Raw genomic sequence first — 14115 nt, 5'->3', positions numbered from 1 at the left:
ATTCTCATGTCCTGGCCATGGATACCGCCTACACCCGACTGCTCTTTGCTACCACAATACAATGAGGATTTCTAGAATATTCTTTGCTGGGTCTGAGGTCTACCATTCTGTGCATGCACAGGGAACCCTATGCAGATTTCTGGAGCTCTGCCTCTGCAAAGTTCTTCCTCTGTATTCTCTGGCCCCAACTTCCATTGCTCTCAGTCTCCTGAAGCTTCCATCCCACTTGGCCCTTGCCTCAGCTCAGCGAGACTGTCATGCCCCATTTGGAAACCCCTTCTCACAGGACCTGATCCGGAAAGACCCTCCAGGAAGAAACACAGGGGGTTGTAGGGCTTCCTGGTCACAGTTTTGCTTTCCCTGCTTGATGTGGGCTATGGGTGGGAGGCTGTTCATCTCTTCGTAGATCACGTAAGCTGTGTGTGTCCTGACTTGTGGGTGTGGGACAGTGAGAAGCTGCAGCCTTGCCCTTGGTAACCATGGCAACGACTCCTGTTGGGGAGGTAATTTACCAATGCAAACTCTATATGCAAACCAGTCAGTCCAGGGAGACTCTGATGGTGGTGATGCCGAAGCTTAAGGGGACTTGGATTTGGCCTCAAGTGGGAAATATAACATAGCCTCTGCATAAATTCAAAATTATCTAATTCTGTATCCAAGTGTGCCTAGTCTCTAGAAATCCAGTTAAGTGATATAGACCCTATAGGCTGTGAATGTTCAGAAAGGATGTAAGGCTAAATGCATTTTCAAAGTTGCATCTAGAGGGAATGTATGAGAGATGCTAATTTAAGCTCACCTGAAATGTGGGAGGTATGTTAATTCAAACCTACCTGGTACTCAGGCAAACACTTAACTAACAAAGAAGGTCATTTTCTTTCATAAAAGCACCATTTGACTCCCACACTGTATAAATGGAACTTGAAAATCTTGTTCAGGGCTCTGGTTTGAAACAGAAATTTCCTGAGTCTGGCCGGCCTTCAATAAACCATTTTTCCTTCTCAAAATCATTCCTGAGTCCTGGCCTTTCTGTACCCAAATAATTGAACCTCTCTTGACTTCTACAACAGGGGAAGAAGGGAAGTCAGAGAATGAGGAGGGTGGAGGTGGGGTGCTGTCCCAGGAATACATGGAGGCAGTGCAGGGGAGTCTGATCAGCTGGATCAAAATCAAGGTTTTGAGGGGATTTGGGGGGCAGAAAGGAGGAAGAAGAAAGCTTTTGAAGAGTTTTTTGGTGTAAAAGAAGAACAGGATACAAGATGAGAGAAGGCCTGAGCGTAAGGAATCTTGCATGTCTGCCACTGGTCTGGATAAAGTTCTTTAAGTTTTGGAGAACTTGGGAATTAAAATGCATTGATTTTTATTGTCCAATTGGTATTGCTGTAGAAGTCAAGAGGGTCAAGTATTTGCATACAGAAAGATCAGGACTCAGGAATAATTTTTGGGAAGGAAAAATGACTTATTTACAACCACCCAGGCTCTGAGCTTCTCATTCCAAAATCCCAACAGGAACAAGATTTTTGAGTTCCTTTCATACAGAGGAAGGGCCAATGGTTCTTTGTCTCAGTGCTCAATAGGCTTGAATTAGCATATATCTTTCACATCCTAGGTAAGCTTTTAGCATGGATGTTTTACATTCTAGACAAGCTTTTAGCACATTTAGGTTGCATTTCCCCTGAATATTTAAAGTTTATAGAGTTAGCATTGCTAAACAGTTTCTCTGGGACTGGAGTTGTTGTCATAGTTACCAAGGGCAGGGCTGCAGTTCTTACTGTTCCAAAGGCACCGTTCAGAAAACATACCACTCAGGTGATCTACGAAAATATGAACAGCCCCCACCCAGAGCCTACATCAGTGTTGCGGCCACACAGAGGTCGAACAGAAAATGAGTTTTTTAGGTCTGATGTCTCCTTTCAGGTACAGAATTTTAAGTTTATGAAGGAAACAGCCAAGAGGTGTGGTTTGGGGGGAGGCGAACTTGAATTCCCCATTTTAGGTGGCCTGGGCGAGACTAGGGAACTCTAGAATGGGCAAGATTCTGAGAGAGACAGGTGTCCCCAAGAATCAGTCAAATATCTACAAGGAAATGGGAAACGGCTCTTGCAGCCAGACATCCCTGGAGCCAAGTGGTTTCTTCCCACAAGGACGCAGGCATACCGCCTGGCGTGGCCCTTGGGGAATGATGGGGATCCTGACCTCACGCTAGGTTTTCCCAGTGGGTTGTCCTGGACAACAAGAAAGGAGAGAGAGAGACAGCAGGATCATCTGGTGGAGAAATCCGTAACTGAACCAGCCGAGATCCGATGTCCATTGTTGGATGGGCATTCAGCCCTGGAGGAGGGGAGACCCCTCACCAGTCAATCAGTTTCAACAGGACCCCAGTCCTGGGCTTTTGGCACCATATGCTGGAGAAAAATGGTGTTCACTGGGACACGGAGACTGACTGAGCATAAGCAAAGAATTTATTGAGACGCTCTCCCAACAGAGGGGGTCTGAAGAACAGACTTCAGTCCCCCCACCAGCATGGTGGGGTCTGAAGAGAGACCTCAGCCCCCTCGTGGAAGGTGCAGATGTGAATTTATACAGCACATCAGTAGGCAGGGAAATGTTAGTTCAGAGGAAGGGGGTTAGGGTCCGAGTACAGCCTTGGGTCAATAAAGGGCTGTAAGAGTGAGTTCTTGTGTATGGCTTGGGGTGGTGGGCTAGGCAGTAGGGTTTTCTTGGAATGCAGGAGAGTTTGATGGCCTGGAAGGGATGAAGGTCCTTCTCTGCTCCATTCTCACAGTGATATGGCTCATGCTTGGGGGGAGAGACGCTGTCTTCCACACGTAGGCAGCTTGCTTAGTCAGTCGGAATGGAGCCACAGCCTTATGACCTGGTAATCATGGCAAATGTCTAACACCATGATTGTTCTTTTCTGGAATTTACTCCTCTTACATTTTTGTTGTTGTTGTATTGGTAAAGCTTCCAGAACAATGTTGCCTGGAAGCAGTGATAGCAGACATCCTTGTCTTGTTCCTTACATTAATGTGACTATTTCTAGTTTTGCACTATTGCTTATTGCTTGTTGATTTGGGATAATTACTCTTTATAAAGTAAAGGAAATTCCCTTCAGTTCCAAATCAAAAAGAAGTATTTTTAAAATTACAATTGAATGTTGAATTTTACCGAATGGTTTTTCAATGTCTATCAAAATAATAATAATAATCTTTATCCTTTACTCTGTTAACATAGTGAATCACATGAAAAATTTCCTCATGATGAATGACCTTTGCATGTCTTGAATAGCAACCTATTTGGTTATAGTGTATGATTTTCTTAGTATGTTGCTGGAATTTGACTTCCTGATAGTTTATTCATTGTTTTCTTATTTTGTGTCATTTATAACTGTAAGTGAGATGCGTTTATTGATTTCTTGGCCTGTATTTCTTTTCTTTGTTTGAGGGTTTTCTTGCTTTGTGTCATTAGAAGCCAGTATTCAATAATATGTCCTACGTTTTGGAATTTACTGAGATTTTCTTATTGGTTAGTACATGTTCATTTTCTAAAATTGATCCATAGGCTAAACATTTATTAGATTAGGATTGTAACTTTTAGTATTCAAAGAGACTACAATAAAACATATGTTTTGTCTACTCAACCTGCCAATCTCTGATGATTTTTTTAACTCTTCTAATATGATGATCATTTTGCCACTTTCTCCTTCTATTTCTAATAGCTTTTGCTGTATATATTTCAGTGTTATTATTTAATATGTGAAGATTGATAACCACTAAATCTAAAGATTTCATTATATTTTTTAGGAGGTACCAGGGATTGAACCCAGGACCTCGTATCTGAGAACCATGACCTCAACCACTAAGCTAAATCTGCACTCAGGAATTTTACTTTTTAAGCAATATGCATTCATTCAAGGAATATTTATTGTACCCCTACTATGTAGCAAACACTCTTCTAGGTTTCAGGGATTCATCAGCGAAGCAAACAGATAAAAAGCCCCACCCCAATGAAGCCCGTGTTTCATAAGGAGGCGAGGTAGTGAGCAGCTCAAGTCCCTCCTCCGAGCCACAGGAAGGAGTCCTGTGGAGCTGGAAATCTGGGGGGGTGACAGTCTGGAGGAGCAGGCAGCTGTGCATCATTAATCCAGCCCGCCTTAGCCTGGGGCTCTCCAAAGATACAGGGAGAGGTGGTGGACAGAGGCAGGCCAGTGAGAGGGGATGCCAACCCCACCCCCAAACTGCTAAAACCCAGGGCCACTTCTCAGGCCTGGACTGGCCCCTTCTCTCCTTCTGAAGGATGCTGAAAATCCCCCAAAAGAATGTCAGAAAGGCATAATTAAGTTCTCTGTAGCCTGACTGGAGCTATCTGAGGGGAAAGTGACTACTCAGCTGACTGGAGGGAAGTTGTCAGTTTGTCCTGTGGAATGCCTGCTCCGCCCTGCCTGCTCTGTGTGAAACCTGCACAGCTGTCCCCTCCGTGACTCTGGATTCCAGGGATGGACAATGGCCACCACATCTCACCACCGGAGAGGCAGGGTGTTACTTCTCGCTGCCTGTCTAACTCTCCCTTTCTTAGCTTTAAATGAAAAAAAAAAATGTATTATGGAAAGCGCCTACTAGGGGCACTCTGTTTAAAATGGCACCTGTTTTGAGGTCTTCTCATTTCCCTCTCAAGTAGCTAGGAAGACAGAGGAAAAGACAAAGCTGGCAGCAGCAGTGGAAACTCACACAGGAGTGACTCCATTGCTGGAGAAGTTGTACCCCTACCTACCATACCCCAGGAGCAGGCCTGAGAAGCATGATGTGGAAAAAGTGGACACCCTGCTTTTTAAAACAGAGCAACTCTGTCCAATCAGAAACAGGCAAAATTTTGGCCTCAGCTTCCCACCCCTCTCCCCTTTGCTCAGAGACCCAGCATCTGCACCATCAGGCAACTAGGCAGGCCTTCCTTTTCTGCAGCGGCACTGTACACTGTGTGCTCCCATCCTTATCCCAAGGACTGACTCCAGCAAGCTGGCATTTAAAAGGACAGCAAGGAATTTAGGACTCAGGGACCAAAATGGCAGTACTTGAGGATGGCATTAGTTTGGACCCAAAAGAAAGGGCTGGAGGCAGGAGCAAACCCAGTGAAAGCAATGTATTCTGAGGTGCAGAGGTGATCAGATACGTCAGGCAGTCTGGAAAGCAGAAAATCCTTGCTAGGCCATTAGATCAGTGCGAGATGAGTGCAACTGTCATAGGAGCTGTGTACCTCAACCAATGATATCATCAGCCTGGAAGACGATACTTATCCCCCAGTACTCCATAGGAATGTCTAATTCACTCATCTACCTAATCATTCATTCATTCATTCATTCACTCATCAAATACGTATTATGTGGGCAGGATAGTTGTGGCAAAAAAGTGAAAGACTTTGCCTGAACAAGCAGGTTCTTGTTTCCACATGTTTCACTGCAAGCATCATATGTGCATTTGCTTTCTCATTCATTGTCCAACAAATGCCTGTGGAGTAGGTTTTATTTTTCAGAAGAGGAAGTTGAGGCTCAGTGAGAGTATGTGACTTGCCCAAGGTCACATGGCTAGTGTCAGACTCCTGTGTCTGAGTTCTTACCCACCACAGATTTTGAATGATGCCTTTTTTTATTCAGAAAGGATATCAGGCCCTTCTTTCCTTGTTCATGTCACTAGAAGCTTGCATCATATCAGAGGGTTATTATCAGTCAGAGAGTGGGCTCTCTCAGATGTCAAACTCTTCAGGAGTAAGTTAATAGTCCTTTCTGTCCCAGGTCCTAAGACAATGTCTTTCATAGGAGTCATCAATGAATATATTTGAATGAATGAATACATTAGGAGTAACTATACTTCTTCTGCCTTTAACACAGGGTTATGAGGAACCAATGAGATTTACACAGATGAATATTTGTGTCAACTAAATGCTATGTGGTGTCAAGGTATCAACACCAGTCACTCTCATGTTTAACATGTTAGCTCACATGAGTTTATGATTGCTTTCCTTCAGAACAGATGGCTAACACACAAGAGTCCAGACAGTTAGAGCTGAGGTTGCTTCAGGAGGAAGAAGGAATAAAGGGAAGGATGTGGCTCATGTGACTGGGTGCCCATCTACCATATAGGAGGTCCAGGGATCCATTCCTGGGGTCTCTTGCTGAAGGCAAGCTGGTTCGTGAGGTGAGCTGGCGTGAGCAGAGTGCTGGCCCAAGTAGGAGAGCAGGCCCACATGGAGAACTGATGCAAGAAAAAGAGACACAGAGGAGAGACAGTAAAAGATGCAGCAGAACAGGGAACTGAGGTGGTACAAGAGATTGAGCAACCCTCTCCCATTCTGGATGGTCCCAGGATTGGTTCCCAGTGCCAACTAAAGAGAAGACAAGCAGACACAGAAGAACACAGACCCAATGGACACAGAAAGCAGATAGTGAATGCAAACACAATGGGGGAGGGGAGAAATAAATACATAAATCTTAAAAAAAGAAAATAAGGAGTAAAGTCTGGGGTTCTCAAACTGGACTCCTGATGTACACCAGCTTGCCTACTCAAAGGTTTGGCAATAAAATAGAATAATGATATTTTTGCTGTTCTCAAGGAAAACTAAATGGCTAGGTGAACTATCTCCATTCTAAGCTTCATTCCTACACAAATGGTTCTGGCTGCCTTCTGTCTGCATACCAGAAGATAATATCAAATGTACCTAGGCCAAACAAACTTGTTTTTCTTAAAAAAAAAAAAATCCTTTTTTTTTTTTTTTTTTACAAAAGTGGCCGATGTTCACTGTGAAAAATGCGAGCAATGTAAAAGAGGTGATGAACAGATCATATCTCAGTCCCAGACTCGCTGCTTAGGAACCATGGTTTACAATTTGGTGTGTCCTCTTCTTTTTCCTTTGCCCTTCCCTTAGAGAGGGGCATGGCTGGGAGCTGGGGAGGAGGTGGGGCCAAGCAGATGGCAGGGAGCCAAGTGAGTGGCTGGTGTGCTTAGGAAATTGGCTATGCACAGCAACTGGGCAAATAAATCACTATATTGAGGATAATGGGGGTCAGGATTCTCACTCTTGGAGAAGGAAATTAAAAATAAGGAAAGGGGAAAGACTAGAGAGAAATCTGAGGTGTTGGGTTGGAATTGGAAATATTAATGTGCACTCATGGCTTTAAAAATAAACACATGCATAAGATACACACACACATAGATGTAGATTTAGGTGTATATGTGTAAGCACACAAGCATTCCGTAGGCTGAATCTGCCCAATGTTTCCTCATGTTGAGACTTAGGTCAGGCCTTCTTGGCAGGGATCCCATAGAAACGGTGCTGAGCTGTTCTCCGTGCATCTCATCAGGAGTTGCATGATGTTACCTGTGCCCCCACTGCTGATGCTAACCTTGATCACCTGGTCAAAGGGGTGCCTGCCAGGTGATTTCACCCTAAACTGACTAGTTTTTCTTTTGTCATTGAGAACTATTTCGTGAGGAGCAACTCCTTGGTGTCCACTGTTGACTCCCTGATGGTAGCCAAATTGGTGGCATTCTATAGTGAGAGAGCACTTTCCCTTCTCCAATTCGTATGAGTATGGGCCCATGAATTTCTGGAATCAGCATAGCCCAGACACAATGAAAATTTCTTCTTCCTCTTCCTTCTTCCCTCCCTGTTGGAACATCATTTCTGCAGCTTAAATAGTTCAGAAAAAGAATAATGAAAATGGGACAATTCATAGGAAAGGGTGATGGAGCAAATGTGATTAAATAGTAGAAGTGGAGGCAGGAGCTCTTTGTTATTATTCTTTCACCTTTTTCTACAACATTTATGTGAAAATGGATTTCTAAAACCTTGCATTGCATTCAATTTGTGTCTATGAATACGTGTACACGTATGTGAATTTATGCATATGTACAGCTGTCTTTTTGAATACACATGTAGGAATAGAGCTGGAATCGTCTATTATGGACTTGCTTCCCTCCGGTCCCCGCCCCCCGCCGGGGGATGGCAGGTGCAGTCAAGTTCGGGAATCAGTGCTGTTAGTCAAGGCTCATGGTAATCACCGGTGGAGCTAGTTAAAAAGCGGCTCCTGCCTTTAACCCTGGCGGCCCAATTTTCCCTGAGTGCGGCCTCTCCTCTGCCCAGCAGGGCAGGGGCTGTGGGGGGCGGGCCCGGCCTCGCGCTCAGCCATGGACGCTGCGCCTGAGCCGTCAGGGCCCAGCCCGGCGCCGCCGCCTTCCTGGACGCCCCGGAGGCCGAGGTGCTGCAGGACGTGCTGCGGGAGCAGTTCGGGCCGCTGCCCAGCTGGCTGCCACCTGCCGGCTCAGGCGTCTGCCCTCGGCGACTACTCGGCGATCCAGGACTTGCAGTTGGCGCTGGAGCAGCGGCGCGGGGCCAAGGCCAAGGAGCGCGGGCGTCCAGGGCCGTCGCTGCTCCGCCGCCTCCGACCCCTTCCCGCGGGCGGGCTGGCCCTGCCCTCTCAGCCTACCCGGGCGGCCTCACTCCCCGCGGCTTCAGACCTCCTGAGGTCCCCCTCGTGCGCCTGGTTGGCGGGGGAGAGAAGGTGGCTTTGGTGCCCCTACCATAGCCGGCTGCTTTTTGTGCGCCTCTCGTGTGGCCTCCACCGCCTGGCCTTGGGCGGGAACCGGGTCCCGGAGGGGCACAGAGGAGGCTCCTGACAGCTGCAAAAATGTCTCCACCGACAGGTGCTTTTAAAGAGCTCATTAGTACTGGTACGTTGAGCCTCAGTTTCCCGATCGTGTGAGCTGGTCCAGTGCTCAGGTCGCAAAGGATGCCCCCTTCCACATTTTCCTCCACAATTCGGTCTCAAAGTAAATCCTTGGTGGTGTCCACAGGGAGCCAGTTGCTCTAGGGCCTGTGTCCTCCAGGGGCAAGGTCATCAGAGTTCCAGGACTTTAGAGCTGGGAAAGAGGGTGGTGAGGTGTCACACTCCATTAAAATGAGGTGCTGGTAGCCCAGGGCCTCTGGCCTCTTTGACAAAAAAAAAGAGTCACTTCAAGCTACGTTTCAAGTGTCGTCAACTACAGATTCTTTGGCCAGTAAAACATTAGCTCAGCTAGAAAAGTTTGAAGGGTTTGTGGCACAGTGCCTGAGTAGACAAGTGTGTGTCCATTTTAGTCATCAGTACCATTTACTGATGACTTTCTAAGCCTGCGATGCTTGGTGAGGTATTTTTACCTGTCAGTACATTATTCACCACAAAAAGCTGAAAGGTTGGTGTTCTCCACTTTGCAGCTAAACAACCCGAGGCTGAGTGATTTAAATACCCTACAGGCTTTATAAAGGTAGTGAATGGGGGAGGGGGTTTTCCATCCTGGTGTAGTTGACTTGGAGTTTTTAACAAAGACTTCCTAGTGCTTCTCTACTACAGTGCATTGGGTGCCCTCTCCAGTGGGTGTGGGACGGTCAAGGGATGATGTAGACGTACCCCCTGGCTCAGCCACAGTGCTGAGTTTTGCTGCTCCTTTTGCCCTGAAAGTCTCTGCCAGTGGAACTACTGCTCTTCAGAATATGCCTGCTTAGATTCGCCAGCCAGATAAAAGGGCTGTAGACATGAGCTTCACAAGCCCTTTCCATGGGTTGGGGAGGTATATGTACAAATTAGCTTCTCTGTGTCAATGTACCTTTTTGTTTTCTAGATAAAAACCTCAATTGTGGTTTTGCCAAACTGAAGGCACTTGTGACATTCCTTCCGCAAAGCAGGAAGCCTAGCAAAGTTGATGTCATTAAAGGGGCAACTGAATACATACAAATTCTCAGTGATGTGTTGGAAGGAGCCAAAGATGCTGAGGTAAAGGCTTAAGAATTCAGAATGTCACTAGCTATCATCTAATGAGCCTTTTCTGTGTGCCTGGTACTTGATGTATACTTCCAGTTCGTGTCTGACAATCCTGTCAGCTAGTTCCAATCCCTGTTTTATAGAAGGAGCAACTAAAATTAAGACCACAGAGCTAAGAAATGTCAAGGCTGAGATTTGAATCCAGGTTTACATGAGCTTTGGTCACATTCCTAACCATCTATACACTTAGCTCTTGCCACTGTCCAGGGCACCTGGGTGAGAAATGCTAAGTACTTAACTGAACCTTGGCATGTAGAGAGCCTGTTTTGCAAAATGAAACCCCAGGTATCACCGCCGTTATCAGGGTGGCATAGCTCAGAAGTGTCCAAAAGGCATTGGAAGGCTGGGCTGGTTTTATGGGCTTGTTCTACAGAAGGTGTGAAAATGAATCAATAAAGGGAAGAAGAGAGACCTTAGAAGTGAGCCCCAGGGAACACCTGTTGGCTAGAGGAAGGAGGAGCCATGAGAAAGAAGGTAGGGGAGCCAAGGTGGGGTCAAAAGATCGAGGAGGAGAGAGTTTTGGCCACCATGGGAAGCTGTGAGAAGCTACAGGGGTGCTGAGGTAGCAACCAGATTCAGCATTTGTTAGTAGAGGAGTGGGCTGGAAGTCAACTTGTACAGAGAGGGTTGAGGGAATATTATTGGTAAAGATTTGGTGTCCAAGCAGAGAAAAGTCACAAAGTTCAAGTTCCAGTCAACCTGCAAGTCTGATAGAAGAGGGATGAAAAGAATGGAAGCAAGAGAAAAGCCGTCAGATCAAGTGAAGGTCATAGGTTTGTATTTAAAGACAGATGAGGAGAGAGAAAAGAGAAGAGAAATATTTTGCCAAGTTTGGTCAGAAACAGCCAGGTGTACAATGTGTTGCTGAATTGGTTCTTTCCTTCTGCTTGTCCCCCAGTACTGGTCAGGTGGTGCTGGGAGGACACATCCTGCGATGGGGATGGATTGTCTATTGGCCAAAGCGAATGGTTGGGTTGTGGTGTGGTCACAGTGTTTAGACTTGTGCAGGTGGCTGCCTTAGGTTTTCCTTGTGTTTTGTGCAACAAAAATGATTTTTTTTTCTGCTTAAAGGCAGAGCAGTTAAGATTTTCCTATGCTGTAATATTTAGTTGCCCAGTACAGAAGATCTTAAGGTTATAGAATAATAGAATTAGTCGACTGGGTAAAACTTTTCTCTCCATACCTTCAATATTGCCCTTACTGCTTAAATGAAACTTGGTCAGTTAAACCTCTGGAATATATTGATTTAAAATGCCAAACTCAGAGGAGGAGGCAAGATGGTCGCTGAGTGAACTTGCCTTAGCAGTCTGTCCCGGGAAGAGACGGCTGGGCGCGGCTGCAGGTTCTCCAAGGCGGGGCTTTTTCAGGATTTTTGCAGGGCAGAAGTGCCTGGACATCGATTGGGTGGAAAGGTAACCGAGAGGATTGGTCTAGTAGATATAATTTGGGTTCTATTGCCTGCAGGTGAGACCCGCGCACAGGCTCCTCCCTATTGGGGGTGAGGGGAACCGCGGTCCTGCCCGGCGGCTCAGCTTTTAGATGGGTCTGAGGTCCTAAGGAGTTCGCGAGTTCTGGGCGAGCTGTTGGCGGGTTGATGCGACGGGTCACCTTTGTGGATCGATTTGGGAAGATAGACGGTGTTTTGTTGTGAAGCGGGAGAAACTTTTGATTGCAAACACAAACAATAGCGCTTTCGCCTGAAGCCCCGCCCCCAAAAGCCCGGCAGCCGATCTCCAACCCAAATAGGCTGTAGGCAATAAAGAGACGTAAATGGAAAATTGTTTTAGGCTGCGGTAAGGGAGGGGGACACGTCTGGAAGCCGATTAGGGAATATTCTGCGAAGCTTGGGAATTCCGGTTTTGGAATCTGTTTTCGGTGTCACAGGCCAGGCTTAGGATCTGTACTAGTAAAGTGGCTGCGGTGTAGAGGCGCCCTCTAGTGGCAGTGGTTTGGAATCACAGGACGGGAGCTGTCCAAAAGCTGAAGTGAGATATACCAATACTAATGAGCCCAGATAAGTAAGTGAATTGCAGGGTTCAGTCATAATATAGAGTTTGCGGATCTGACTTCCCCCATAGGGCTGGCACCCAGCTGTGGGGATCCCTGAGGGCTGTGTTACACTGTGGGGCTTCCAGGCTTCCTGTTGACCAGATTGGAGGTTGCCAGGCCTGAATTCCCTAAACTCTGGTGACCCACACCACAGAGACTCACACCTCTTGAGTCCTCAGTATCTCAGACTTTCCATCCCTGAATCCATCACGCACTGAGGTCCATCTGAGGTCCTTAAATGCCCTAGCCTTCAATGTTGGCGTTTTTTTCTTTATTGTTTCATTTTGTTTTGTTTTTATTTTCATTTTGACTTATTCTTTACTTTTTTCAATTCCCTGATTGCTAACACCGAATTATCCCCTAGTCTTCTCTCACAGCGTATCCCCCAAAGTCTTTTTTTACTCAGTTATTTAAGGTTTTTTTGTGTGTGTGTGGTAGGTGCTGTGTAGTGGGTGTTTTAATTCTGGTTCGTGTATATCTGTTTTTTTTTTTTCTTTCCCCTACCTGTTCCCCACCCTGTGCCCACCCTCTTTTCCTTTCTTCCTCTCGTCCCTTCCCCCCCTTTTTTTCTTTTTTCTTTTTTTCTGTTGTCTCTCTCCCTCTTGTCCCTCATATTCTACTTAGTTTATTTTAACTCAGTTATACAATAGGTGCGGCAGGAAACACCTCTCATTCACTGGGTTTTCTCATCCTCCACTGCCTCATTTCTGTGTGAACTGATTTAGGCTACCTACACTATCCTCTTTCCCCTACATCTTGATATCTGCCACCATCTACTGTCTCTCCTATATTCCACCTCCCACCTCCCTTTCTTCGATCCACGAAGGGTCTAAGTCTTAATTCCTAATACCTTTGTTTTGTTTTCTGTCTGTTATCCACTCTTGAAACTATTACCTTTCTTTGTTCTTTCCCTCTCTCATGAAAACAATAGCTTTTTAGCTCATACCATATCCCTCCCATATTCAATCATCTACCTCATAATAAGTACTCTACCTACTGCTATAACTCTACACAATTTACATGAATCTAACCTCCATCCTCCCAGAACTCATATTCTTGCTTTGTTAACATATATCACCAATACTACTTTACACTTTTCCCTTGCTTACACAATTGCCTTTCCCCAACACTAATACTTACCTTTAAAGTGAACTTAACCAACAACAAGAAATTAGAATAAGAAGAAAAAAGTGACAAAGAGAAGATATAACACCTATGCAAAAATAACAGCTAATTAACCTCCAAGAGTAGACAAAGAAGCTAAGGAACTGATTAAATCCATCAAGATAAAGAGATGACCAGAAAGCAACAAAAATCTACAAACCAAACCAGTAATCAGGAAAACATGGCTGAATCCATTCAACAAACCAAAAATCATGAAGGGGAGCAAAACTTTGCACAAGCAATGAAAGATCTCAGAACATTTATCACCGACAAATTTGACAAAGTAATGAAAGAGGTTAACAACATGAAGACATCACTTGGAGGGGAAATTGCAGACATACGCAAAAACATAACAGATATGATGGGAATGAACACCACAGTTCAAGAAATCAAAAATACACTTGCAGCAAATATCAGCAGACTAGAAGAGACAGAGCAGAGAATTAGTGATGTGGAAGACAGTACATCAGAAATCAAACAGATAGTAGAAGGGGTCAATAAGAAGATAGAAAAAATCCAGGTAGGACTTAGGGACCTGAATGACAATGCAAAATGCTCAAACATATGTATTATAGGCATTCCAGAAGGTGAAGAGAAGGGAAAGGGGTCAGAAGGAGTGTTGCAGGAAATAATGGCTGAAAACTTCCCAAATCTACTGAAAGAGACAGATGTGCATATCCAAGAAGCACAGCGCACTCCACTAGTCATAAACCCCAACAGGCCCACCGCAAGACATATACTTGTCGAATTATCCAATGCTCAAGACAAAGAGAAAATCCTAAAAGCAGCAAGAGAAAAGAAAACCATCACATACAAGGGAAGCTCAATTAGATTAAGTGCTGATTTCTCATCTGAAACCATGGAGGCAAGAAGGCAGTGGTATGATATAGTCAAGGTACTAAAGGAAAAAAAATTCCAACCAAGAATACTCTATCCAGCTAAACTAGCATTCAAGCATGATGGAGAGTTCAAAATATTCGCAGACAAACAGAAACTGAAAGAGTATACCAGCAAGAAACCTTCCCTTCAAGAAACGCTAAAGGGAGTCCTGCAGGAAG

At 45.2% G+C, this 14115-nt stretch overlaps 1 pseudogene; it reads left to right on the top strand.

The window, feature by feature from the left end:
- The window catches only part of LOC131273745 (factor in the germline alpha-like), a 33095-nt pseudogene that overhangs the window by 2431 nt on the left and 16549 nt on the right, over positions 1-14115 (top strand).

Source organism: Dasypus novemcinctus, chromosome 17 (assembly GCF_030445035.2).
Source record: "Dasypus novemcinctus isolate mDasNov1 chromosome 17, mDasNov1.1.hap2, whole genome shotgun sequence".
Taxonomy (NCBI): Eukaryota; Metazoa; Chordata; class Mammalia; order Cingulata; family Dasypodidae; genus Dasypus; species Dasypus novemcinctus.
This window is presented reverse-complemented; position numbering and strand designations above follow the sequence as displayed.